This window comes from Urocitellus parryii, chromosome 8 (genome assembly GCF_045843805.1).
Source record: "Urocitellus parryii isolate mUroPar1 chromosome 8, mUroPar1.hap1, whole genome shotgun sequence".
In the NCBI taxonomy this organism is placed as follows: domain Eukaryota; kingdom Metazoa; phylum Chordata; class Mammalia; order Rodentia; family Sciuridae; genus Urocitellus; species Urocitellus parryii.
Genome location: NC_135538.1, coordinates 153,774,020 through 153,802,019, shown reverse-complemented (window position 1 = coordinate 153,802,019; position 28,000 = coordinate 153,774,020). Strand labels below are relative to the sequence as shown.

Sequence of the window (28,000 nt, the reverse complement as noted above, 5' to 3'; positions counted from 1 at the left end):
AATTGCAAATAATAACTACTCTAAGATTTCATCTCACTCCAGTCAGAATGGCAATTGTCAAGAATATAAACAATAATATGTGTTGGTGAGAATGTGAGGAAAAGGACACTCATACATTGCTGGTGGCACTGCAAATTGGTGCAACCCTTCTGGAAAGGAATATGGAGATTCCCCAAAATCTTCGAATGGAACCACCATTTGACCCAGCTATCCCATGCCCTGGTCTTTACCCAAAGGACTTAAAATGAGCATATTATAGTGATGCAGCCACATCAATGTTTATAGCAGCTCAATTCTTAATAGCTGAACTGTGGAAGTAACCAAAACGTCCATCAATAAGATACAGAAACTGTGGTATAGACAATGGAGTATTACTCAGCATTAAAAGAGAACAAAATTATGGCATTTGCAGGTAAATGGATGGAGTTGGAGAATATCATGCTAAGTGAAGTAAGCCAATCTTCAAAACCAAAGGCCAAATACTTTCTCTGATAAGTGGATGCTGATCTGTAACAGGGATGGGGGAGGCATGGGCAAAATGGAGGAAATTTGGGCAAAAGGGAGGAAGGGTTGAGAGGGTGCATGGGACAGGAGAGATGGTGGAATGAGATGGACATCATTACCATAGGTACATGTGGGACTATGGTGTGATGCTACATTGTGTGCAACCATAGAAATGTAAAGTTGTGCTGCAATTATATGCAATGAATCAAGATGCTTTCTGCAGTCATATATAACTAATTAAGACAAATAAATTAATTTAAAAATCAGATTCCATTTCAACATCATAATTAAATAAATATTGTTAGAAGGAAAAAAACCCTGGAGTGTGGTAAACTTGATTACAGCACATCAGTTCCTTTGGCTACAATCAACTATTAAAATTAAAACAAAGAAGAGTTTAAAAGATAGTGTTTAGGACAGTCCCTAAATCAGGTGAATTTTTATCTCTGCACAGTTGTTACCAAGGCCCTGGAGCATCTGCAAGGATGAACTTTTTGAATTTATGCACATCCCATGAAGACCCTGGCCATCTCTTCTGTGCCACACATTCTTCATGCCAATTTGTCTGGAGAATCTTATTGGATTTCTGCCTTGGTGTCTGCTGACTGTGTCTTTCTGGTGAATTTTACTGCTCATATTAGCAATTTCTAAAATTAGCCTGGAATGGGCTTCTCTCCAGCTGCAGTGGCCACGATGGTGAGGTGAAAACCCCCTTCCTTGGCCAGGGGAAGGGGGGCCAGGAGAACTGAAGGAAGGTCCAATAAACCTTGGGTAGAACTGGTTTGAATCCCACCTTGTTAATAAGAGTCTCTTACGAAGAGGGTGGGACTCAAACCCACAGTCCAGAGCACAATGGATTAGCAGTCCCTGGCCTTAACCACTCGGCCACCTCGTCTCAGAGCCCTGCTGCTGCCACACTGGCTTAGGCAGGTGTTTGATAGGTTTTCCAAGTGGTGGACCAGGCCAGGCTCCACAGATGAGCAGCAGCCCCGCCAGAAGTTGTGGGGAATCGAGGACGTGGGGTCAGCGTGGCCAAGGTACCTGCTGTGCTGGACGCTAGCTGGACGCCGGTGCAGAGGCATCTGTGCATGGCAGGGGAGCCAAAGTGGATAAATGGCACAAAGTTTCCAGGTTTGTAGGAGCAAGGAGTTCTAGTGAGCTATGATTCAGCTGCATTAGCTGATAATGGTAACAGTGTATATGTCAGAAAGCTGGAGGAGATAGTTCCCTTGTTTTTTATTTTTTAAATTTTAGTTTAGTTTAGTTTTGTTTTAATTAGTTACACATGACAGTAGAATGCATTTATGCACTTTGATATACATAGATGGGATATAATTTCCCATTTTCTGAGAGTGCATGTTGCAGAATCATATTGGTCATGCAGTCACATATATACATACAGTAATAATGTCTGTTTCATTCTACTATCTTTCCTATCCCCACATTCCCTCCCCTCCCCTCCCCTCTCATAACTTCCCTCTACCTAATCTAAGGTAATGTTATTCTTCCCTAGTGCCTCACACCTTATTGTGAATTAGCATCCACATATTTGAGAAAACATTCAGCCTTTGGTTTTGTGGGATTGGCTTATTTTGCTCAGCATGGTATTCTCCAATTCCAATCATTTACTAGCAAATGCCATAACTTTTACTCTTGTTTAAAGCTGAGTAATATTTCATTGAGTATATATACCACATTTTCTTTAACCACTCATTTATTGAGGGACACCTAGGTTGGTTCCATAATCTAGCTATTGTGAATTGAGCTGCTCTAAACGTTCATTTGCTGATTTTAAATCCTTTGGGTATAAACCAAGGAATGAGCTAGCTGGGTCAAATGGTGGTTCCATTCCTGATTTTCTAAAGAATCCCACACTGCTTTCCATAGCAGTTGCACCAATTTGCAGTCCCACCAGCAATGTATGAGTGTACCTTTTCCCCACATCCTCACCAACATGTATTGTTGCCTGTGTTCTTGATGATTGCCATTCTGACAGAAGTGAGATGAAATCTTAGAGTAGTTTTGATTTGCATTTCTCTAATTGCTAGAGATGTTGAACACTTTTCCATATATTTTTTGATCAATTGTATTTCTTCTTCTGTGAAGCATCTTTTCAGTTCCTTAGCCCATTTATTGATGGGGTTATTTGTTTTTTGGTGTTAAGGTTTTTGAGTTCTTTATATGTCCTAGAGATTAATGCTTTGTTGGAGATGCATGTGGTAAAGGATTTCTCCCAATCTGTAGACACTCTCCTCATGTTATTGTTTCCTTTGCTGAGAAGAAGCTTTAAATACTACAGAGTTATATAACAAAAATGGCATGTCATTGGCACCAAAATAGATATGGAGACCTATGGTACAGAATAGAGGACACAGAGAAAAATCCACAAAAATACAGTTATCTCATACTAGACAAGGGTGCCAAAAACATTCACTGGAGAAAAGCTGGCCTATTCAACAAATGGTGCTGGCAAAACTGGAAATTCATATGTAGCAAAATAAAATCAAACCTCTATGTCTCAACCTGCACAAAAAAATCGACTCAAAGTGGATCAAGACTTAGGCACTAGAACAGAGACCCTGTGCCAGATAGAAGAAAAAATAGGCCCAAATCTTCACCGTGGCCTAGCATCTGACATCCTTAACAAGATTCCTAAAATGCAAGAAGTAAAATCAGTTTCCTTGATTTCAGCATTAAAAAAAATATACATTAGAGGTTGTATGTGTATGTATGTTTGCCATGATTTGAATATTATTAAGTGCATATATGTACAGAAACATCTAATGGTACCCGACAATTGTGTGTGAATTAGTGTCAATTAAATAAGCAAAGAGCTCTGTGAAAGAAAGAGTCAGAAGTGATAGATGTAAGTCATATTACTAGTTATATCAACTGTTGTGTTATGAGATGCTGGTATGTACTTCTTTATTTCAAACAAATTAAAAGTTCTGTGGCCAGACCACCCTGCACATGCCCAATCTCATCTGAAAAGGATTAAAGCTGAAGATGACTAGAGGTTCCCTTTATCTGGTCCACTGAGTGACACGAGGGTCTATAGATAGAATCATGAGCAGTGGTCACATATCTACTGAGAGGAAGAGGGATGGGAAATCAGCACCTTAATATGAAAACCATCATCAGCTCTCAAGGTGGATCATTTCTGTCATGCAAATGCACTCATCTTGATGACGCCAAAGCACTGTTCCCTGCTTCGATCAGTGAAGACAGAAGGTTCCTTCTGACCCACATTTACTTTGTGCCACTTTTGATTGTTGGACAGCACAACTGTTCTCACCACCAGGTGCTCTGGATGTCTGACTTGGGGCTACAGGACTTGGCGTTTGTCCTTCTGAGTTTTGGTCTTTTGCTGGGGCCGGCCCTTCTTTCCATGCCCCAATTCTTCCCGTTTGGAATGGGAACATCTGCTCGGTGCCTTTGTCTGTAGGATGCAGGTAACTTGCTTGATTTCTACCATGTGGATTAGTCATGGTTCTCTAGAGGAACAGAATCAGGAGGAAGTTTAAGTGTACAAGGAGGACTTGTGAGGTTGGCTTATGTGACCAGCAGCTGGGTACTCCACAGTGGCCATCTGCAGGCTGGACAGCTGGGAGAATCAGTAGCTGTGTGGTCCAGGAGGCTGAGGCCACCGAACAGGAGGGATCAATGGTGCCACCCTAGTCCAAGACCAAAGGTTTCTCGAGAATCCCTGCCAGGGTTCACTCTGGAGGAGTGTAGAGTCCAATATCCTCAGATGAAGGTGGCAGCCATCAAGACCTACACCTTCATTCCCGAAGGGTCTGGGACATTTGTCATTTTGCTGGGATTGAGTTGTTGCAGTTTTCCGTTGACTGTAATAATGGGACAGGGTGATAATAAGGGCTCTCCTGCACTCCAGGAGTATGACTCCTTACCTCCATGTGGAATAACAGTCACTGTCCCCTTGGTAATCTGGATCAATCACAGGACAGCACCATAGCTCCCTTCCTAGCCTGTTGACTCAGAGGCATGAGGAGCCTAAAGGAACCAGGGGGAAGTCTTCACTTGCAGTTGGATGACATCATTGTTGCATCCCCAGACAGAAGCGTTCCTCCTCCTGGAACTCAGACTCCAGGCCTGCAGAGCATAAGGTTGCAGAGACAGGAAGAAAACCTTCCTACTGGGTTACTAGGGTGACGGTGAGTGGTAGCATTCCTTCCTCCACCTTGACCCCTGTTCCCATGAATTCCAGCAATAGGAGGGACAGTGCCCTATACTGGCTGCTGAATCAGAGTACAGACACCTTCTGAAGAACCTTGTCCAGCCCTGCAATGTACAGCCCCCTAGCTGGTGCTGCAGCTGCATCTTCAAGAGCCGTTCCATTGTTCCATCAAGCCAGCTGCTTCAGGGTGGTGGGGAACAAGGTAGGACCAGTGAATCCATGAGCACAAGCCCAGTGCCTCACTTCTTTGGCCATGAAGTGAGTTCCTGGGTATGAAGCAATGCAGTGTGGAATACCATGATGATGGATAAGGAATTCTCTAAGTCCACTGATGGTGGTTTTGGCTGAAGCACTACAGACAGGGAAGGAAAATCTTCACCCACAATAAGCGTCTATTCCACTAGGGACAAACTGCTGCCCTTCCATGATGGAAGAGGTCCAAGATAATCAACCTCCACCAGGCTGTGCCTGATCTCCTTGGGGAATGATACCATATGGAGCTTAGTGTTGGTCTCTGCTGCTGGCAATCTGGACACTCAGCAGTGGCTGCAGCCAAACCATCCTTGGTGAGTGGAAGTCCATGCTGCTGAGTCCATGCATAAACACCATCCCTGCCACCATGACCACTCTGTCCATGAGCCCATTGGGCAGTGACAGGCATGGCAGGGGGAAGAGGTTAACTGCTATCCACAGATTGGGTCATCCTATCCATCTGATTATTAAAATTCTCACCTGCTGAGGTCACCTTTTGGTGGGCATTTACATGAGACAGAAATATCTTCACATCCTTTGCCCATTAAGAGAGGTTTATTCATACATCTCTTCCCCAAATGTCCTTGTTGCCAATTCAACAATTATGGTCTTTCAAATTCCTTCACCTGCCAGCCAACCATTAGCTATGGTGCATGGATTGAATAGTCACACATCTGGACAATTTCCTTCCAGGAAAAATGCACAATCAAATGTACTTCTCAAAGTTCTGTCCATTGTTGAGATTGCCCTTCACCACTGTCCTTCAGGTTTTTTCCAGAAAGGGTGAAGAGTTCAACAACTGTGAAGATTGCCCATTGCCACTGCCTTCCAAGTTTGTTCCAGAAGGAGGAAGAGATCCACAGCTCTGAATATTGCCCTTAACCATGTACTTCAGGTTTGATCCAGAAAGGGGGATCACATCCACACTGTGAAGATTGCCCTTAACACTGTCGTTCAGGTGTGTTCCAGAAAGGGGGAACCGCTCCACAGCTGTGAAGATTGCCCTTAACACTGTCGTTCAGGTGTGCTCCAAAAGGGGGAACAGCTCCACAGCTGTCCATTTCTGGGTGGTACCATGGTGCAGAATCCCCCTTGAGCCAGGCATCAGTCTTCTCTTCCTCTGTAAATTGATCATAAGGTCCACCCCATGAAGTCATAGGTTCATGCTGAGGGACAGAAGGTACTGCAGCAGGACCAGGAGTGATGGGCAATATGGCCACTTCTTCATGCAGCCAACTTGTGCCTTTGGGTCCCTCCCATGCGTGATCATGTACACACCACTTCCACTTAATGACAGAGCGCTGATGCGCATGTCCATCCTTATGGCTTGGGGGGTCTGATAATGCCCAGTTCATGATGGGCAGCTCAGGTCATATAGTAACCTGGTGGCCCATGGTAAGCATTCAGGTCCCACTAAGGCCCACTAGCAGGCCAAGAGCTGCTTCTCAAAGAAAGAGTAGCTGTGTGCAGATGATGGCAGGACTTGCTCTAGAATCCCAGTGGCGTCCTCTGTGATTTACCCATGGTGCCTGCCCATGACTCTGACAGTGTCCCCATCTACCACTAACACTTCAGAGACCATGGGTCTGCCGGGGCATGTGGCCCGAATGACAGAGCTACCTGCACAACAGCCTGGACCTGCTGCATTGCCTTCTTCTGTTCTGGAAACCACTAAAACAGGAAGCTTTTCTAGTCATTAGGTCGGTGGGCTGAAGGAACACACCCAGGTGAGAAATGTGCTGTCTCCAAATCCACACAGGCCCACAGTGTTGTGCTTCTCTCCTACCTGTAGGAGGGCCAGTGCAACAACTTATCCTTCACCTTACAAGGAATGTCTATCCCGCAGCCCCCCACCACTGGACTCCCGGAAACTTTACTGAAGTTGAAGGCCCTTGAATTTTAGTGGGATATACTTCCCACCCTCTGATACACAAATGCTCCACCAGCAAGTTCAAAGTGGTGGCTATTCCTGCTCAGCTGGCCCAATCCACATAATGTCATTGATATAAAGGGCCAGTATAATATCTTGTGGGAGAGAAAGATGATCAAGGTCCCTGTGAACTAAGCTGTGTCACAGTGCAGGAGAGTTGACATACCCTGAGGAGGACACTGAAGGTACATTTCTGGCTTTGCCAGCTGAAGACAAATTGTTTCTGGTGGTTCTTTTGCACTGGGTTGGAGACAGAAGCATTTTCCCAATCAATAGCCACATACCAGGTACCAGGAGATGTACTGATCTGCTCAAGTGAAGAAACCACATCTGGTCCAGCAGGTGCAATTGGAGTCACCACCTGATTAAGCTTACGATAATCAACTGTCATTCTCCAAGACCCAGCTGTCTTCAGCACTGGCCAAATAGGAGATCAAGTTGTGATGCTGTGGGATTCACCCTCCCTGCACCCTTCATGTTCTTGATGGAGGCATTAATCACTGCAATCCCTCCAGGGATGTGGAATTGCTTTTGATTCACTATTTTCCCAGGTCCAGGCCATGCCAGAGGCTTTCATGTACACTTCCCACCCATAATAGCCCTCGTTCCACAGGTTAGAGAGCCAATGTGGGAGTTTTGCCAAGTGCTAGGTATATCTATCCCAGTTATACATCCCAGGGCTGGGGAAACAACCACAGGATGAGTTTGGGGACCCACTGGACGCACTGAGTTGGATGTTGGTCCAAACTCCATTGATTACCTGATTCCATAAGCTCCTACTTTATTGGAGGGCCACAATGACGTTTGGGGTCTCCCAGAATCAATGTCAGTTCAGAGCCTGTGTCTAGTAGTCCCCCAGAGATTGATTATTGCCTTTCCCCCAGTGCACAGTGATCTTGTAAAAGGCCTTGGCTCCCTTTGGAGGAGGATGGGAGAGAGATTAACAGTGAAGGTATTGGTGCTGTACCAGGGTCCTTCCTCAAGGAGACCTGGCCTCCCCTTGACTCAGGGATTCTGGATCTGTAAATTGACCAAATCCAGGAAGTGGTTGAGGGACTCTGATTCTCTGCTGTTATGATCTGAGGCAGACTTTCGTGCATTTGCCCTGGATTTTTTCTACTTTGTATGAGTCACGTAAGAGTTTTGTGGGTTTCCCATCTATCTGGCTTCTAGGAACACCATGATTAATTATCCAATGCCAGAGATCTACACAAGTCAGAACATTGTGTCCACTTCCTCCCCTTTGCTGTCCATTACTGTAACTATGACCTCCCTGTCTATGGTGATTGAGGGCTGCCACTTGGCCTCTTCCTCCCTGAGATCCAATCATGCCCATTGCAGTGAAGTCTTGCAGTTGATTGATGGCAGCTCCCACAGTAAGGTCTGGCATGCAGAGAAGAACAACCACAGAGCTCTTCAAGGATGCTGGTGCTCCTCTCACACATTTGTTTCCTCTAGTTCTGGTGAAGTGCACATCTTCTGGACCCCCCACCACAGTATGGAGGAGAAGGTCACACATGACAGATCCACTCCTGCATTCCAGTTTCCCTGAGCCTCTGAATTCCCTCATCAACAATAAATCAAGGGCTGTCTGGCATTTCAGCTCATTTATACTGCGCCATCTTTGGGCCCATACTTCAACTAAAACTTTTTTAACACTGTGAGCTATTACATTAAATCTAGTATTTCTTCTTATGGGCCAGTATCAATAAATCCAACCTGATATAAGTTTATGTTCCTTCCACCCTTAACCCACACTCTTAAAATCCATTCCCACCTGTTTCCCAGACTCTGCTTGTATGAATGAGAAAACTCAAGAACTTTCTTCTAAATGTAGAGTACCACCCTGTGGGTCACACTCTGTACCTCACCTCTAGGGGCTGCTTAGATTTGCATCTAGTTATACTTCTGGAGGCAAAGGTAGGTGGTGAGGGTGGGTTCTGAGGAGTGTCAACACCTTCATGCTGAGACCTGAATCATGGAAGATTTTTACTGTGTCCACACAGAGTGGAGGGTAGTGATGCTCTTGGATGTTCTGTTCAGGGTTTCTGATTTTCTTCACTATGTGACCAACTTTATTTTCCAGGTTGTACTTTGTCTTCATTGTCTGACGTTCTTTCTTCCAAGTGATCTAGTCTGTTGGTTGTTCTTTCTATTTAGTTTTTTATTTGATTTATTGTATCCTTCGTTTCAAGGATATCTGACTTGTTTTATTTCAGGGTCTCTATCTGTCTCTTTAAGTAAGCTTTTGCTACCTGTGTTTGCTCTCTTATCTCATTGTTGGAGTGATCAATTTTTGCCTGTATTTGCTCATTTAGGTCATTCTTTCATTCACAGATCATTTTAATTATGAACCTTCTAACCTCCTTCTCTGACATTTCATCAACTTCGCTGTCCATGGGTTCTGTTATTATAGGTTCCTTGTTTGTTTGGGGCACTTTCCTCCCTTGTGTTTTCATGCTCTCTCTGTGTCTTCCTTCCTTGCAGTGTGGATCTGGGATAGTACAGTTTCCTCCCTCTATTCTTGTAGTACCTGTGCAGATTATCTGTACCTCACCTTGATGTTGGGCTTCCAGACCCTGCTGGTGTCCCTCAGTGGATTCTACTGCATCCTGGGTCTGGTCCTGTGTAAGTTGGATTGGGTGGATCTGGGCCTCTGGGCTTGACCTCCCACAGTAGTCTGCTGGTAGGAAGGGGAGGTCCTGTACCAGATGCTAGGCTCTGGCAGTGTCTGCCCTGCTGGGAGAGGGGTGAACTGGGCCTACTGTGATCCTCCATCCTGTGTGGGCTGGTGTGAGCCCTCTGGGCTGGATCTTGGCTCCCATGGTAGTCCACTAGTCAGAAGGGGTGGTCCTGCACCAGAGGCTAGGCTCTGGCCAGTCACAACACTTTTTCTTAATCCATTCATCTGTTGGTGATCACCGGGGCTGGTGTCCTCACTTGGCCGTTTTGAATTGTGCTGCTATAGATATTGATGCAGTTGGGTCACTATATTATGCTAGTTATAGGGGTTGTTTTTGGAAAAAACAAAATCAAAGAGTGTTGTAGCTGTATCATATGATAGTTCATTTGAGGATTTTTAAGGAATGTCTGTATTGATTACCAACATGGTTGTACTAATTTCTAGTCTACAAAAATGCATGAATTTGCCTGTTTTTGTCAGAGGTTTGAGAGAATCTACTCCTATTTTTATTCTTGATGAATGCCATTCTAACTGAGGTGAAAGAAATCTCACTGTAATTTTGATTTGCATTTTCTTGATGTAGGTTTGGGTTTTTGAGAGGAGAACGTGGGTGCATCTAGCCATCGGGTTCTAGAAACACCATGTTTTCGTGGCTATGACCTTGAGCTGCCCAAGTGCACAGTGGAGAAAGGTGACTCCTGTCCTGCCCAGGAGCCTGGCTGGGGCCTGCTCTGAAGGCAGAGTCCCCAGTGCTGGTCCTCGGGTGCCACATCCCTGAACGCAGAGTGCTGGTCCCCAGTGCTGGTCCTCAGGCGCCACATCCCTGTGCATGGATCAGGCCTTGAACATGAGGGGAAGTGGCCCTCTGTGTGACACAACGTGGCCCCATTCTGATTCAGCTGTGGAACTCTGTGAGGTTGAAGGGAAGCCAATAAGTGGGAAACTGTCACAGGAATGTGGCTGGTTGATCACTTGCTCACCACCAAACTTCTTTTCAAACAATTAGGCCCCAATTGAGACTGAGCTAAGGTCTGAAGGAAACAAATGCAGTAATTGTAGAGGGAGAGGGAGAGGCACACCTCAGGGACTGAGCTCCTGCAGAGGGGGCTTCTCTTTGACAGGTGACAACACTGAGCATGGAGCCCCAGTGGTGGTTAGTGACAAGAGCCCCACAAACCCAGAAGGTACAAATACAACCTGCAGAACTGCGTCTTGTTCAAAGGACCAACACCGGGGATGACTGCAGCCTGCCACCAAGGTGAGTGGACCCTAGGATCAGATTTGCTCCCGGGCTCAGGTGACATGCCCTCAGCAGTCAAGGTCTTACTGCTGTGACTGCGCAAGGGGGCTGCTGAGTGTGTCTCAGCCTCAGGACCCTCACCCTTCTGCTGGGATCTGCAGGTGTGCACCTGGGCCAGGAAGATGAGGGCCCTTTACAGCAGGTGTCCCTCAGCTACGGCAGAGCCACCTTGACCTGTGTTCAGGATCAGGATTCATCCGAGAGCTCTGTGGTGGGTCCTGGGGAGAGAAGGCTAGAAGCTTTGTCTGCCTTTAGAAGAGCTCAGTTTCTTCGCCTCCACGTTGTCCTGCAGTGGAGATGTCACCATCTTAGCTTACATTAGATTTTTGAACCTCGTGATTGATGTATTACTTGGTTTCTAAGATACAATTTCCCCCTGCATTATGTTTCTATGTCCCTAAGTGCAGTGCGTTTCATGTGAAGGCATTCATTCTGCACCCACCCTGAAGTTGCTTGTCCTGACACATAGCAGTAGACCCCACATGTGAGTCAAATCTGTTTTTATATGTCTGTCAGAGTGCCTACTGAAACAATCACCATTTAAAATCCTAGTGTCTCTTGTTGAACTCCAGTATGTTTTCCATTGTTTACTTGATATTAAAATTTCAAAGAATTTCTTTGACTTTAGTTCAGTTCCATGAAGCAAGGACCATGATCTCATATTTATCTTGGAAAGTTTTCCCCAGGAGGGATGCGTGTTCCTGCCCAGCTGTTGGGGTTTATTCCAGGTGGGGGTGATGTCTTTCTGTGGATGCAGGGCCTTCAGCACTGTTTAGACTGTAGTTGTAAAATCAACCTGTGATGATGTCTGCACTCTATTCTGTCAGAGTGAAGGGGAAGTGAATCATGTGTCTCAGAAGTGCCTCCCAAACTTGATTCAGAGCTGTGTCATTTGGGAAGATGGGAGTGGGCTGAAAATAAGAGAAAAACTAGAAAATGTAGAAGAAATGAACAAATATTTGATAAGTCCTCAGGGCCACGATGTCCATTGAGTGTGCTCCTTCTCACCCGTGACTTACTAGTAGAAAGTGCTGTGCTGGGTCATTAGAGCTTGTATCATAGGCATTTCACATATGTAGGATTTTGTGCTGTTTAAGGCTTTGGTGCAGTTATTATTCTCCCCATTTGTTAGTGGAAGAAACAGCATTGAAATATAAATCTTCCTGTTTTCAAGGGTTACATGGTGCCAAAGCTGGGTACAAACTGTTTTTCTGCATTTTATTATGCCAGGGACGTTTAGCAGAGGAATCTCAAGCAATTTTTAATGAATAGCAGGAGCTGAGGGGAAGGATTGCAAAATTGTATTCTATGTATATAGGATACACTCAAATTATAAGTATTTTTTAACAATCTGGTTTATTTTTTCTGGAGAAATTGACCATATCTTACATAAGTTCTCAGGTGAGACATGAAATTGGAATTCTAGCAGGAAAATGTAAACTCCTGTTCAAGCCTGCGTGGCAGTGAGCCGTGCAGTTTAAACCTCATAGCAGCCCAATGCTGACTAGGTGGTAAAAAGACAGAGAAGACTGCAGAGCTGAATAAGTTACTGTTCCCACCAGGACACTGTAAGGTGTAAAATGCCTGCATGGCCCCACTCAAGTGAGTTGGTTCCTGCCAAATGTCTCCCAGCCTACTCTTCTACCAGGAGGCTTTGTTGGGGATTCCTGGTTCATACACTGCCTTCATCTCCTGACAGCTCATAGCAGGTGGTCTTTCCTCTCCTCCTAACACTCTGACAAACACCACCACATGCAGAACTGGCCCGGGCCTCCCTTAGAGGCCCCTGAGGGCATCAGTGGGGACTCAGCCCTCTGCTGATGACCCTGGCAGCAGCATTTCCTGGCTCTTCTAGGGCAGCCTCGCTGACAACACGCTGTCTCTAACCCCATTCTCTCAGGCTAGAAACTCAATCCTGCACACCTCTGACCGAGTTGTTGGATTCCCTCTGTGCAGGTTGGAGCTGGATGTCACTCTGAGCACTGCAGAGACTCTGGTATTAGTAAGCCGTGAGACCACCGAGTCCCACTGGTGTGCAGAGAACACAGAAGGGGAGCTGTTGTCGTCAAAGGAGGAAAACTCTGAAGCAAAAAGCCAACCTCGAACATGGTGCAGCAAAAGATGATGAGAAGTTGAACTATGGCTGAATTTATGTTTGTTAAAGACATTGAAGGAACTGGATTTTACAAATGCTTGTGCATGGGGTATTGGAAAGAAGAAAGGCCAAGTAAGATCCTAGACTCTTACATCCCAATGATAAAAACATAGAGAATGAAACAAAAAAGACTGGGAGAAATCTGACTGGGGAGTGTAGATTTAATGTATCGAAGTTCAGATTGAATATAGGTGGGATATCAGGGATTTGGTCAAGAAACTTGGTATTGATTACATGGAGCTTAGAAAAAATCAGGGTTAAAAATTTAGAATTTTGAATATTAGCACTCAGGATGACTTTTTTTAATTAGTTGCTCAAAACATTACAATGATCTTGACATATCATACATTTGATTCAAATGGGGTATGAATTCTTACTTTTCCATGTGCACACATTGCAGGATCATATTGGTTATACAGCCACGTTTATACATACTGCCATACTAGAGTCTGTTGTATTCTCTGCCCTTAGGAAGAGCATCAGAATGACTTTTAAAAGCACGTAGAATGATCCTTAACCCCCTAGAGAAAAACAAATAATCCTTTGGACAAAATCTGCATCATTACATGTATCCTGATTGTTCCTACACCCCAGGAAAGGCTGTTGTGAAATACTTCTTTGCAGATTCATATCATCATACTGTTGCATTCTTCAAAACGTGTCTGCCATATCTGAGTTTTTCTGCCTATGAAGTAAGAAATGGTTTTGCCTGTTGTCAAGGGAATAACGTTCATGTTTCTGATAGGACTTGGGATTATGGGGAATATCTATGTGTTTGTGAACTATATGTGCTTGTTTAGAGGAGTCAAGAGGAAATCTAGTCACCTCATTCTCATCCATTTGGCTTTTACAAATAGCATAACACTTATTACAGGAGGAATGCCAACTACAATGACCAGTTTGGGGTTGAGAGACCTCCTAGGTGATGTAGCCTGTAAGATTGTGGTTTACCTGGAGAGGGTGGCCCGGGGCCTGTCCATCAGCACCACCAGTCTCCTCACAGTGGTCCAGGCCATCACCATCAGTCCCAGAGCCTCCAGGTGGGGGAGGCTGCAGCCCAGGTCAGCCTGGCACCTGCTTCCCTTCTTAGTCTTCCTGTGGATACTCAATTCCTTGATAAGCATGAACTTACCACTTTACATTAAAAAAGCCAGCAGCATGAACAGTTCAGAAATTACAACAAATGAGAACTACTGTTATTTTCTACAGCAAAACTCAACAATAAGATGGATTTTTATTGCTCTCATGGTCCTTCGAGATGCTGTGTTCCAGGGTGTCATGGGCTGGGCCAGTGGCCACATGGTCTTCCTCCTCCACAAGCACCACCAGCAGGTGCTCCACCTTCAGACCTCCAAGCTCCTCCACAGAACCCCCCCTGAGGTGAGGGCTGCGAAGAGTGTCCTCCTTCTGATGCTCTGCTTTCTCTTCTTCTATTGGACAGATTGTTTCATGGCTTTATATGTAACTTTCTCCTTAGAGAAGCGTTTCCTAGAAGTAAGTATTCTAGAACTTGTGAACCTTGGCTATGCAATCCTCAGCCCATTTGTGCTGATGCACAGGGATGGACACCTGGCTGAGTGTTGGCCTGGTCACTAGAGAGACAAACATTGAGACCATGTGTGTAACATTTATCTTCTAGTAAGTAAGTTTAAAACTCTCCTGAGTCTTGTGTTTCTGTATGAGTCGTGAAAGTCACGTAAGTGTAGCTGAGTCATATAGAGGGACATTTCTATACCACAAAGTTGGTGACAATCCTATGTCAAACTTCATAGGAAGGTGGCTAAGGGTGCTTCTTCTGTCTCTATCTATGGCCCTGTATATATTTGCTGTTTTTTTTTCCTTGTGAACCTCAAACTCTGTTCATGTGTATTGATATCTAAGGTATATTTATTTACAATTAATATAAAATATTTCCAGAGTAATAGTATTTAAACGTAGAATGGAATAATATACTTTATTGGATGTCATCTGCATTGATAAATCTGCAAGAATAAAGAGACTTAAAGTGTAGTTGTCTCATTTGGTATGAAGAAAAATGGAGGTATAATAAATAACTTACTTTTTCTTTTCATGTTTTCTGATTTGTGAACTTACAATTTGAATGTATTTTCTCCAATAGATGAGAAGTTTTTGTGGGTAACAATCATGGCTTGTTTCAAGAGCGTACTAGTTAGAGCCTGTATTCTGCTTGATATTGTCCCTGTCTTCAGAAATACACGTCATATTCTGATTTGTATTTAAATGTACTTAATTTTCTTGTTTCTAAACTGGAATGAAAACATATATTCATATAGAATGCACAGATCTTGCCATAGATATTTTATTAAGCCATTTTGAAATATTATTGATACTATTGACGTATTGATCATACTCCCTCCAAGACATCAGTGTTGAGTTAGAGGCCCTTCCTACACAGCCACGTTGTCCTCTGTATCTTCTTTATGATCCTGTTTGTGGTTTGTTCAAACCATATTAACACAAATTTAAAGTAATTTATTAATGTTATTATGTCATACTCCAAAATTAGGTGTTTATGTGCTTGAGATACTAATGGTGTCCCTGAAGTTATAACATGTACTAACTGTCTTAGTGCCTCCGTCCTCCTGTGACAGCTGTTTTCTAAAACCTCGAATAGAGAAATAAGACAGAGTGAGTCATCCCTGAACACATCCTTGCCCTAGGACTAAAGGGCAGGAGTTCAGATCCCCGAAGCGCAGTCAGGAATGAGTGACATGTCAAAGTGGGACCATGAGGAAGAGATGGCTGAGCACTAGCAACATCCAAATATCTAGATGAACAAGGAGATGGCTCATGACTGTTGGAACAATCTGTCAAGGTTTGCCTGGGTTTTATTTTCCCTAATTAAGTGTGATTCTGTTTCACTCTAGAATGTGGAAATTGAGTTGAGAAAACAAAAGCAACCAGAAATCATAATTAGAAAAAAAACCTGAAAAGAATGAAGCCCGTGATTGACATTGTCCCGAACATGTGGAGTGGCAGGGAGGAGAGAGAAATGGGAAACACCGGCCTCGGGGACACTCTGACACGACTGGTAGCACATTGAGTTTCTTTCATTTCTAAATATTTATGGGTGTGTCAAAGCAGTAAAATATAAATAGTGATATGAACTCTGCATCAGTTGTGCCTTACAACGTTTTCATAATAGAAAAGACTAAATATACCCCTGAATTTTGTGAGGTAAATCTCCATATTCAGAAACCCAGAAGAGCATGTTGTATGGAATTTGCACAGCAATGTTTACATGCAGACCTGTAGTTGGCAAACTAAAGCAAAAAAATTGTTGAAAGCAACCGTAAGAATATCTCACGTAAGAGTCATTATCGATTCCTAGTCAATAGTGGATTTCACACAAGGGAGCTTGGGCCCCAGAAAACTTTATTGAACAGAAACTAAGTAAATCCCTTCTCTTATCGGTGGATGTAGGAACATTTGGGTCTCCATCAGTTATCATCAGTTCATAACCAGTGTTAATTAATCACTGAAATGTCTGGTGGTTCCCTCGTTCCCATGACCAGTCATTCTATTAGGTGAACGTCCGTCTCACTGGGGAAGAGTAGGAGGAAGGGGTCAGTGTGCTCTGGCAGTGCAGCAAGGTCCCTCATGGGCAGCTCCCTCCCCCTCCACACAGCAGCTCTGTGTCTGCAGACTGGCTCCAGGATGGGAGTTAATGGAGGAGCCATGAAACCTGTTCTAGAGATTTGAGTCAGGTGTCCACTCAGAGGAGTTGAGGGTTCACTCCTTCTACAGACCCAGAAGGAATAGGGCAGAACTCTCTGAGTCGCATAGTTCTGATCATATCCCATTCTAGTAGACATGGACACTGTCACTTGGTGAATCAGTGCCACCATATGGCACATGTGACCTTGGGATCTGATCGTTCCCTTTGTGTTTAGGGATTCTAGTTCAATGCTACCATTTCCCATTTAATATTGAGTTGATGACTAAGAACAAACAGAGTTCATCAAGGATGCTGAGCTGTCCTCATAAACTTTTTCAGCAAATGGTGTTGGTAAATCTAGATGCCCACATGCAAAATATGATATTGGGCCCTATTTTTAAGCCATACACAAAACTCAAAGTTGAGCAAAGATCCAGGCATATAACTGAAATTGTAGAACTCCTCAAAAGCAATATAGGGAAATACTCCTTGACTCCATCTCCTCATCGACTTTTGGATATGACTTTCAAAGCACAAAAAAATATATAAGACATTTCCCAGTGGAACCATATCAAAGTAAACACATTCTGCACACAAAGGAGATGCTCAACACATTAAAAAGCCAGTAATGATGTGAGACCCACATTTGAACATCTTGTGACTAGTACAGTTTTACTGTCTAAATTATATGAATCACTCACATGATGGATAGCCAAAAATCCCAAGACTATGCATGTTATAAATTGGCAAGGGACTTGAAAAATATTTTCCCAAAGAAGATAAGCAAATGTCCACAAAGTATTTGAGCAGGTACTCAACATTACTAACCATCAGGAAACTGCAAATCAAATTCAGAAGACACAACTTTACATCCATTAAGATTGGATCCTAGCTAGGTGAGAAGACATAACAGTGTTAGCAAGGACCTGGCTAAAAACAATTTTGCTCATAATAAAGGGACCTGGATACCATGCATGCTATGGTTGAGATCATCATTTCTTTTTAAATTATGGGAAGCTTATGGATATTTCTCAGAGAATTAAAAGCCCTCCCCAATCAATCTTAAGCAAAAAGAATGAAATCACAGGCATTACACTACTTCAAAACTCAAAATATACTACAAGGCTGTAAAGAAGCCTGGTGTCAGGACCTGCAGGGCCATTATTTAAGGTAACTGCACCTGGTGAGGAGGGTGTGGAGAAAAGACAAACCCACAAATAGAGAGAAAGCTGGTGTTCATAGTTCACTAAAGTCCCTGGTAGGCAGATAGCAACACAGAACAAGTTCAGCATTTGGATTAATTAAGGATAAGCATCAAAAGGGTTATTGTGAGAAAATTCTTAAAACATCAGAACCAAGGTCATAGGTATGAGCAGCCCAAGTATGATTTTCACCTTGTACCCATAACTTTCTACCCCTGGGCAGCTAGTGTCTAAACCTCAAAGTCAAGAACTGAGTAGCTCTGTGGCTGGCACAGAACCTCCTATTGAACAGGGTGACATCATAGCCATGGCCATCTGTAATCCTCACCTTCACAGTGAAAGTCCTCAGTAGAGGTATTGCCTCTATTACAGGACAGCTCAAGGGCCCTAATTTAATTACTGCTCCCGACAGAAATGGTATTGGCATAAAAACACACATTTGCACCAGTGGTAAAGAATCAAGAGCACAGAAATAGCTCATGCATCCACAGCAAATTGATTTCAAAAATGGTGATCTGAAGATGCGCTAGAGAACAAACAGTCTTCTCAATGAAGTGGTCTTGAAATATGGCATATCCCTGTGAAGAAGAATGTACCTAGATTCTTTTCTTTTACAAGCTATAGAATCTATTAAAAATGGATCAAAGACTTAAATGTAAGACCTGAATTAACAAAAGAAGTAGAAGAAAATAAGAGAGAAAACTTGGGACATTATAATAAAGAAGAATTTTTGGAGAAGTCACCAAAATGACAGGAAAGACAAGCAAAAGTGACAAGTGGGATTTTATTGAACTAAAAAACAGTTCTGCTCAGAAAAAGAAAAGAATAAACCAGAGGAAAGAGACTAACTACCTGGTAGTTGATGCATTTGGAAAGTCTATGTCTCACAGGGAGTTTATATCCAGGATATAGCAAAGAAACTTAAACATGCAATAGCAAGATCTGTTGGTGTAGCTCAGTGATAGACCCTTTGTCAGTACAGGCAATGCCTTGGGTTGCATACCACAAAATGCAGTCAACATGCAAAACAAAAATCCACAACAAAACACACAAGTCAAGAACAACAACAAGACACCCTGATTATATAGGAGCCATCAGCCTATGGACACGTTTCCCAGAAGACAAATTACAAATGTTCAACCTCAGTCATTGTAAAGGTAATGCAAACCCAAGCATCAATGCCACTGGAATAGCCACAGTTGAGAAGTCAAAAGTGAAAGGTTAGTGTAGGGATGTGGGGAGTTAGAAACCCTCACACACTGTAGTGGGGAAGGTGAATAAATACAGACATTGTGAAAACTGTGGGGGAATTAAAATTATCAACAATAAAACTACCACATGATCTAGTAATCCTACCTTGATTTTAAATCTAAAGGACACTAAATCAGCATGTCCAAGAGACACCTACAATTCTATGCTCATTGCAAAAAAAATAGCCAAAGCTAGAGCCAATTTTAGTGACCACCAAATGAAGTATGGATAAAAAACACGTGGTAACATATACATGATGGAAAAGCACCATCCATAGAGTAAGATGAAATCCTGTCACTGGGGGGCCATGGATTGAGCTGGAGGTATCTCGTTAAGGGAACTAATTCAGGCACAGAGACAAGTACCACGAGATCTCACTCATAGGTGGACGAGGAAACTGTGGATCTCATAGAATTTGAGAGTAGAGTGCAGAACAGCTGAGGAATAGAGAAGGGGAAGAATGGGAACGTGGAGAGATGATATTAGATTAGGGGCGGATAGGAGCAAGCTCTTCTGGTGGACTATGCTTCAGCAGCATGAGCATAGAAAATGGTAAGGCAGTGTATATCTCAGCAATCTGGAGGGAGAGAGTTTCCATGTTTTCAGCATAAAAAGGATATATATTTGTGTGTGTGTGTGTGTGTGTGTGAGTGCGTGTGTGTGTGTGTGTATGTCCCCTGGTTTGAATATGATTAAATGTTTATATGCACAGAACATCTCAAGGTTCCTATAAATATATGTAAATTAATGTGAATTAAATTAACAAAGACCTCTGTGAAAGAAAGCTGTCAGAATTAATCAATGTGACTCATATCACTAGTTATATCACCTCTTATATTATTAGATGCTGGGGTGTACTTCCTTATTCAAAGTGGTTTAAAAAGTATATGGCCCACAATCCTAATCTCATCTGAATTGAATTTGAAGGTAACCAAAGGTCACCTTTATCTTGTCCACTGATGGAACTGTGGGTCTACAGATAGAACACAAAAGCAGTGGCCACATAACTAACTGATAGGAGAAGGATGGAAAATAAGCTCATTAATGTGAGAAACCATCAAAAGGATTCAAAGTGTATTATGGCTGCCATGCAATACACTCAACTTGATGCATGTCCAGAACAGTGTGCCCTGCTTTGATCAGTATCCAAAACTGTGAAAAGAGAGAAGTTTCCTTCCAACTTTTTCTGGTTGGACACCATAAGCATTCTCACCACCAGGTGCTCTGGATGTCTGACTTGGGGCTACAGGACTTGGTGTTTGTCCCTCTGGATTTCGGACTTGCTTTGGGGCCGGCCTTTCTTTCTAGGCCCCTATTCTTCCCTTTTGGAATGGGAAAGTTCACTTGGTGCCATTGTCTATAGGATGCATATAACTTACTTTGATTTTCACTGTGGCTCCCAGCTAAGATTTTGCCTTCACTGCTACAGGAGATGTGGGAATTTTGAACAATGCTGTAATGGTCAAGACATGGAGGATCTTGGAGATGGAATGAATTTTGCATTGTGAGATTGGCAGGAGATTTAGGGAGGCCAGAGTTGAAATAGTGTGGTTTACAGTCATAGCTCATGGCAGGTAATGCAAGAATGTCCAGAGGTACGGCTGTTACACATGATGGGATCATCTTCTCAGGGTGAGAGTTCATTTGAAAGATGAAAAATCTGAATGTACTGGTGACCATAGGCAGGTGGTGTGTGGCAACTAGAAGTAGGGTCCTGGGAGAGTGGCCACAGGACTGTGTGTGACCCTGGTTCCTGGTCATCTTTCTTTGTCTCCTTCCCTGTTGCCCTGACATGAGCAGCCTTTCTCCACTCCCTGATCTTCCTGCCCTGGAGTCAGCCGAGTGGGGAGTTCAACCATGAAACATGGGCCTAAGCAGACCTTTCTCCTCAGTGCACATGTAATAGAGCAGTCAGGGCCTGCCGCAGGAGGGGTGTCAGTTCACAGAGACTGGCAACTCAGTGAGACCCACATTGGGAAAAGAAAAAGGACTGGGGATTGCTAGGAGCCACAGCAAAAATATTGATACAGATACCTTTGGTTTAGGTGACTGCCAGCTAGCCATTGAGATTATGATTATGTTAAGTTTTACATTCATATGAAAATTGGACTCCTGCTGTTCACCTCCGCCTGTTACGGGACTCAGGTTACTCATGTCACTCATGTAATGGAAGAGTTCCCATTGGTTGGGGAAGGATAGTAGGAGGGAACTTCCGGGGGAGGGGCGAGCGCCCGGTTCCGGTGACACACGTGGGTCAACCGGCTCGCTGGCAAGAGGCACAGGGATCGCTGGCGGCCTTTTTAAATAAAGCTTTGTTTCCCGCTTGAGCGGTTCGTGTTTCTGTGTCTAGCCGGGTTGCTGGCGGCTCGTGCAGCCGGATTGCGGCCGGGGATGTGGCTCAGTGGTAGAGCAACCCTGGCTACAATTCCCACCAGTGTAATATACAGATTAATTAATTAGTAAAAGTAAATAAATAAATAGGTTTGAAATAAAAAATAACATGAATAAAAACACAAGTCTTTCCTAGTCTAACTTATATCTGTCAATTAAATTGGTCACAGTAAGGAAAAGGTGCCTAAAAATTGGGTTTTTTAATATATAAAGATAATGACATTAAGTTTTTGTGGTTAGTTTTCATCATAACACGTGGGAGAGCATCCATCAACTTCCCTGAGAGAGACAAAGAGAATAGACAAAACTTGAAAAATTCATGTGTATGAAGAACGGTCCAGTGACCTAAAATCTGGGATGTGATTAGTACAGAGGACAGGTATCATCACTCTGTCTGCTCACATGAAGAGAGCTGGCAGAGGCTCAGGGGGTGCAGCACAGGCAGAGGAAGGCTCCCAGAGCCAGGAGATGCTGCAGACCTGCCCATCCAGGCTCCCACCCGAGCTGCCGTGGCCTGTGGTGCCCAGTCTTGGTGCCTTGGGTTTCTCCTGTCTCAAAGGAGCTGTGAAGAGCCCTTGGCACCCAGGATGGTTTTGGGGATCTCACAGTGGGTCTTCTTTCAGCAGCCTGGAGTGTCCGAACACGTGGTAGATCAAGACCCAAAGGCTGATCTTCCGGACCCTTCCTCCAGATCTCTTCCCTTCCTGGGTTTCTCTTCCACCAAGTTCTGCAGCCGTAGTATCATCATTGGAAAGGACCAGTGAGAAAAGTGGTGGATGAAAACACCACCTGTTGTCCCTGCAAATAAATTTATAACAATGACTTGTAGAGATGATCAGCCTCCCAGTCTGAGCTGTCAACGCATGCTTCTGTCCTGGCCAGTGATAAGCCAACTACTTTTACTCTGTCTGTGGACAAAGATGGAGAAGAGCACGTCAACATTAACGGATTAACAGCTGCATCAACACCAAATAACAGGGATGTTAGTCTACAGAGAAAACCAGTGAGGTCTCTGGCACAATGTGTTCAACCGTCTCCACCTGGAAAACCCCCACTGACATGGCCCAAGATCCTTCTGGTCCTTACCCAGGCCAGATACAAGAGTCAAATGAAGACATGGCGGGACGTCCAGGGTCACATCTCCCAAGTCCTAGATGGTGCCACTGCTCTCTGCATTATTCCTCAGATGTGTCTCTGTTTTGTTTGTAATTTTCCTAGATAGAGGCAGTTCTTGTCAGAAGATCTCTGCCATCATCAATATGGTAGAAATGTGAAAGAGGCACAATTATTGAAACTCCTGTAGATGTTGCTTTATTTAACATAAACTAATCATTTCACCTTTGGAAATTTTTTTTTTTTAGCAGATTTCGGCTTATTGTTTTTAATTGTACTTTTTGGTTAGACATAACAATGGGATTCACTTTTACTTAATTACAGAAACGTGGAATATAATTTGTTCTAATTGAGTCCTCAATACCCTGCCTTTCTTTCCCTCTCTTCTTCTGATTTTTCCACTATTTACTTATAAGTGTTTTTAAATAGCTTCTTGTATAAGCTAACCCAAAGAAAATGAGGGGATAAAAATGAATAGAAAAAGTCAGTGGAGCAGACAAAGAGGAATGAAGTAAGGGAGGAAGAAAGAGACAGGAAAAGACAGGGTGATTGGCCTAGTGTGACCTCGCTTTGCCATATTCACATAGGAATATATCACAGTAAATCATGTAGATTTGTTATTCCATAGCTTCAAAAATCCATAGATTAACATATATGTGAAGACTTCTCATGTTTTTAATTGTAAATTTGTTTCCGATTGATAGGAGAGAAATACAGATGGGGAGAGACACAGAGTCAACCAATATTTATGGAATGATAAGTGTAACAATACTCCTAAACACTATCATGAAGGTGCTTTGGCCAATAACACAAAAAATGATTTACAAGTTCATTGCCATCACTATCAAATGCACAGTCCTAGTGAAAATAGTCCAGAGATTCATATGGAAGAGGACACGACTCACAATAGCCAAAGCAATCCTGAGCAACCAGAGCCATGCTGAAGGCATGTAATACCACATCTCAAATTGTACTGCAGAGCTGAAGTAATAAGACAGCATGGCACTGATGTCACACGTCTTGAAGGCCAATAGAACCGAATAGAAGTCACAGGTCACAGCCACACGGGTCCAGAGATCTGACCTCTGACAAAGATGGCAGAAATATATGTGGGGGGAAAGGCAGCTTTTTAAACAAAGGGTCCTAGGCACACTGGATGACCACATGTGGAAGAATAAAGCCCGATGCCTGTTTCTCTCCTGCACAGACACCACTGAAAAGGTACCAGAACCCGGGAATGGCACCTGGTCACTGCAGCTGCTACAGAGACACAGCAGAGACGTTCAACACCTGATCCAGGCACCGCCTCCTAATAATTCTCCTAAAGCTCAAGAAGAAAACAGCAAGCCAGACATGGTGGTGTGCACTTGCAATCCCAGCAGCTGGGGAGGCCGAAGCAGGTTGACCTCTATTTCAAAACCAGCCTATTATCTTATAGGTGAAGCCGTCTCCTGTTTTTAAGTTCATCAGGGATACTACGCCAAACCTGTGCTTCCTCAATGCGTCTTCATCTGGTTTTGTGTGTGATGCTGGCCTCCCCACATGAGTGTGCTTCTTCCTTTTCTGTTTCAAGGGATAATTCGAGGAGGATTGACATTAGTGCTACCAAGGTCAGGCAGACTGGTGGACAGTCCACCTGGTCTTGCACTGCTGTTTGTTAGAAGGATTTTAATAGTGGCTTCAATTTTATTGCGTGGTATTGATTTGCTTAAGTGTTTTGTATCCTCATGGTTCAATTTGGAGCAGTCATACATCTTTAAAATTGGAATTGGTCAATGTCTTTAAAATATTCTAAGTTTTTTACTATAAAATTTCAAAGTATCTTCTAATTATCCTCTGCATTTCAGTAGGATCTGTGGTGATGTTTTTCTTTTCATCTCAAATTCTGTTTAGTTTTGAGATTTTTCCCCTCTTTCCTTTGGTTAATTTGGTAAAGGATTAATCGATCATCTTATCCCTTTAAAAACTCTAGGGCAAAGAAGAGGAAGGGGAAGTGAGGATGTAGGGGGTGGGAAAGATGGTGGGGACAGATGGACACCAGTACCCCAAGTACATGTATGAAGACTCGACTGGTGTGACTCTGTTTTGTGTACAACCAGAGACATGAAAAATTGTGCTCTGTATGTGGGATACGAATTAAAAGGCATTATGCTGTCATATATAACAACTTAAAGTAAATATATAAATTTTTAAAGACCCTACTCTTTGTTTAATTAGTCTGTTGTTTTGTTTTTTTAGTCCCCATTTCACTGACTTTGGCTCTGATTTTAATTGCTTTCTGTCTTCTACTGATTTTGGTGTTGCTTTGCCATTTTCTAGGGTCTTGTGAGATAATGGTAATTTGTTTGATATTTTTCCTTTTTGGTGTTGATCTCAGTGCTATAAATGGTCCTCTTAGAACTGCCTTATGGAAAATAGTTGTAGATTTTCTGATCACCCAGACCATGATATGACTTTTATAGTGATTAATATATATCTCAAACTCAGGCAAAAATTGTAAGTTTGTAAACAAAATCCCCTATCAAATGTCACAGGGTTCAGTGCTGCTATTGCACCAGGGAACACTGCTATAGCTCTGTTTCACTCTGTGTCTGAGCTCACAAGTGCCCTGAGTGGCCACTCCACCATGCAGGCCTGGGGCTCCCTTCCATACCAGGGACCGTCACTCAGGTGGCTTCCATGTGTGGCCCAGGGTTCCAGTCCCTAATGTGTGCAGGGCGCATCCCCAGGTCATGAGTCCCTCAGGGCACAGAGGAGGCCCAGTGGCCAGGAGCCTGCCTCCCCCGCCAGCCCCGGCTGCTCTCCTCTGCAGAAAGGAAGCTGCCCTCACCTCCCCTCAGCCCTTGGGCACCTTTATTTACATTCCTTTTCAAAGGAGCCTGGAAAAATATCTCCAGGCAGCATAATGAGTAATTGATATGGGAACCATTCTGGGGTGTGGATGAATCACACAAATGCTCTTCAGGAAACACACAGATGGTTTGGATTTTAAAATATTTCTATTAGTGCATTTTTGTCCCACTATCATGGGGCTCATCTGACACGCCACACATGCATGGGGTGCAATTAGCTCAACTACAGTTCTGCTGCTTCCGCTTCCCACCCTTTCTTCCTCCCAATGTTCCCTGTCCTCTCTCTACTCATCTCCTCATATTTATTTATTGCTGTATCAGTCGGTGCCTTATAGGTGGTTCACTCTGGGACATTCACGTGTGCACACAGCAGGGTTAGGGCACGTCCACTCCACATTCCTCCCTTCCCCTCTGGTCTCACTAGCCCCGCCTTTTCCTGATCCACTGGCTCAGTTTCTATTTTTGTGGGATCTGCTGAGCCCATTTCCCCTAATTTTGCTCTAATTTTCACATACACAAGGCAGAATCCAACCCCTGATCTTCGGAGTCTGGCTTACCTCACGTAGCCTGGCATTATGTAGTTCCATCCATTTCTCAGAAAATGCCCTACCTTCACTCTTCTTCATTGCTGTGTGGAACTGTGTGTGTCTATACACCACATTTTCTTGATCCATTCCTCTGTTGGTCATGACCTGGGCTGGTTCCATAACGTGGCCATTGAGAATTATGGTGCTATAAATGTTGATGCACTTGTACCACTATATTATGCTAATTTTAGTTTTTTGAATAAATACTGTGTAGTGGGTTCAGTGTATTTTAATAATGGTCTCAATTTTCAATGTTTAAGAAATGTCCATATTGCTTATCAACCTGGTGGGACTAATTTCTAGTCCCACCCAAAATGTATGAATTTTCATTTTTTGTCACATCTTTGAGAGAATCTGCTATTATTTGCGTTCTTGATGAAAGGCATTCTAGCAGGAGTGAGGTGAAATCTCCCTGTAATTTTCATTTGCATTTCCCTTCTTGCAGGTCTGGTGTTTTGGAGGGAGAATGTGGGGACACCTAGCCCTCGTCTCCAACTTGTTGTTTAATATTCAAGCCATAAAGAGACCACTGATAGCAATGTCCTCAAAATGCCACAGTGCACAAGTGGAGAAAAGCGACTCCTGTCCTGCCAGGCGCCTGGTTGGGGTTCACGCTGAAAGCAGAGCCCCCAGTGCTGGTCCTCGGGAACCACGTCCCTGTCATGGAGAAAGCCCTGAGTATGAGGGGGAGTACACGCCGTGTCTCAGAAGCTGGCCCCACTTAACTGATCCGTGGACCTTTGAGTGAGTGAAGGGACGGTCAAGAAATGTAAAACTCAGATAGAGAAACCTGGCCGGTGGTGTATTTTCTCACTGCACAAACTTCTATCAAAATAATTAAGCCCCAATTAAGACTGAACAAACTTCTGAGCCAAATGAACTCATAATTGCGGAGGGAGATGGAAAGTCATTCTTGAGGGACTGAGGTTCTGCAGAGGTTTTCTTCTCCCTGACAGGTACAAACGGTGACAACTGGAGCCCAGTGGCAGTTAATGGCAAGCAAGAGCCCCTCAAACCCAGAAGGTACAAATACAACCTTGAAAGATGCATCTTGTTCCCAGGACCAACACGGAGCTGGTCTGCAACAGAGCCACCAGGTGAGTGGGACCCAGGATCTCTTTGCTCACATGTGACATTTCCTTGATAGAAAGATCTTAATTTCTGTGACTGAGCAAGGTTTCCCCCCCCCACAGGGTCTGAGCCTTGGGACCCTCACTCTTCCTCTGGTATCTAAAAGGATGCAGCTGGGCCAGGAGGATGAAGGGCCATTCATAGAAGAGGTGCCTCAGTTATGCTGGGACATCTTTGATCCTGTGCTCAGGTTTGGGATCCATTCGAGTGCTCTGTGTTGAGTACTGAAGACAGAAACCTGGAACTTTTGTCTACTTTTAGAAAAGTTCAGTTTCTTCAGCCTCCATTTGTTCTGTGATGACTGTGTCAGCCACCCTTAGCCCACATGAGATTTCTGAACCTAGTTTTTGGTGTACTATTAAATTTCCAAGATGCACTTTTCCTCTTGCATTATGTTTCTAGGTCCCTAAGCGCAGTGTGTTTAACAAGAAGGAATTCTTTATGCACCCACTCTGAAGCTGCTTTTCCTCCCATATATCATTAGACACACATGTGAGTCAATTCGTTCTTTACATGTTTGCTTGTTGGACTGCTAAAAACAATCTGTATTTAAAATAATAGGTTTTCTTTGTGAATTCCAGTGTGTTTTTATTGGTTTGCTTGATATAAAAATTTCAGAACAATTTCTTTGATTTTTAGTTTAGTGTCATGTAGCAAGGACCAGCAATCTAATATTTTTCTTGGGAAGTTTATCTCAAGATGGATGCGTGTACCTGCCCAGGTGTTTGCTGTGGTTTCCAGGTATGGGATCATACATCTCTCTGAATGCAAG

At 43.6% G+C, this 28,000-nt stretch overlaps 1 pseudogene; it reads left to right on the top strand.

Moving 5' to 3' along the window:
- The first annotated feature begins 13,721 nt into the window (after window positions 1-13,721).
- LOC144256512 (vomeronasal type-1 receptor 4-like) lies at window positions 13,722-27,684 on the top strand (annotated as a pseudogene).
- Window positions 27,685-28,000: the final 316 nt, after the last annotated feature.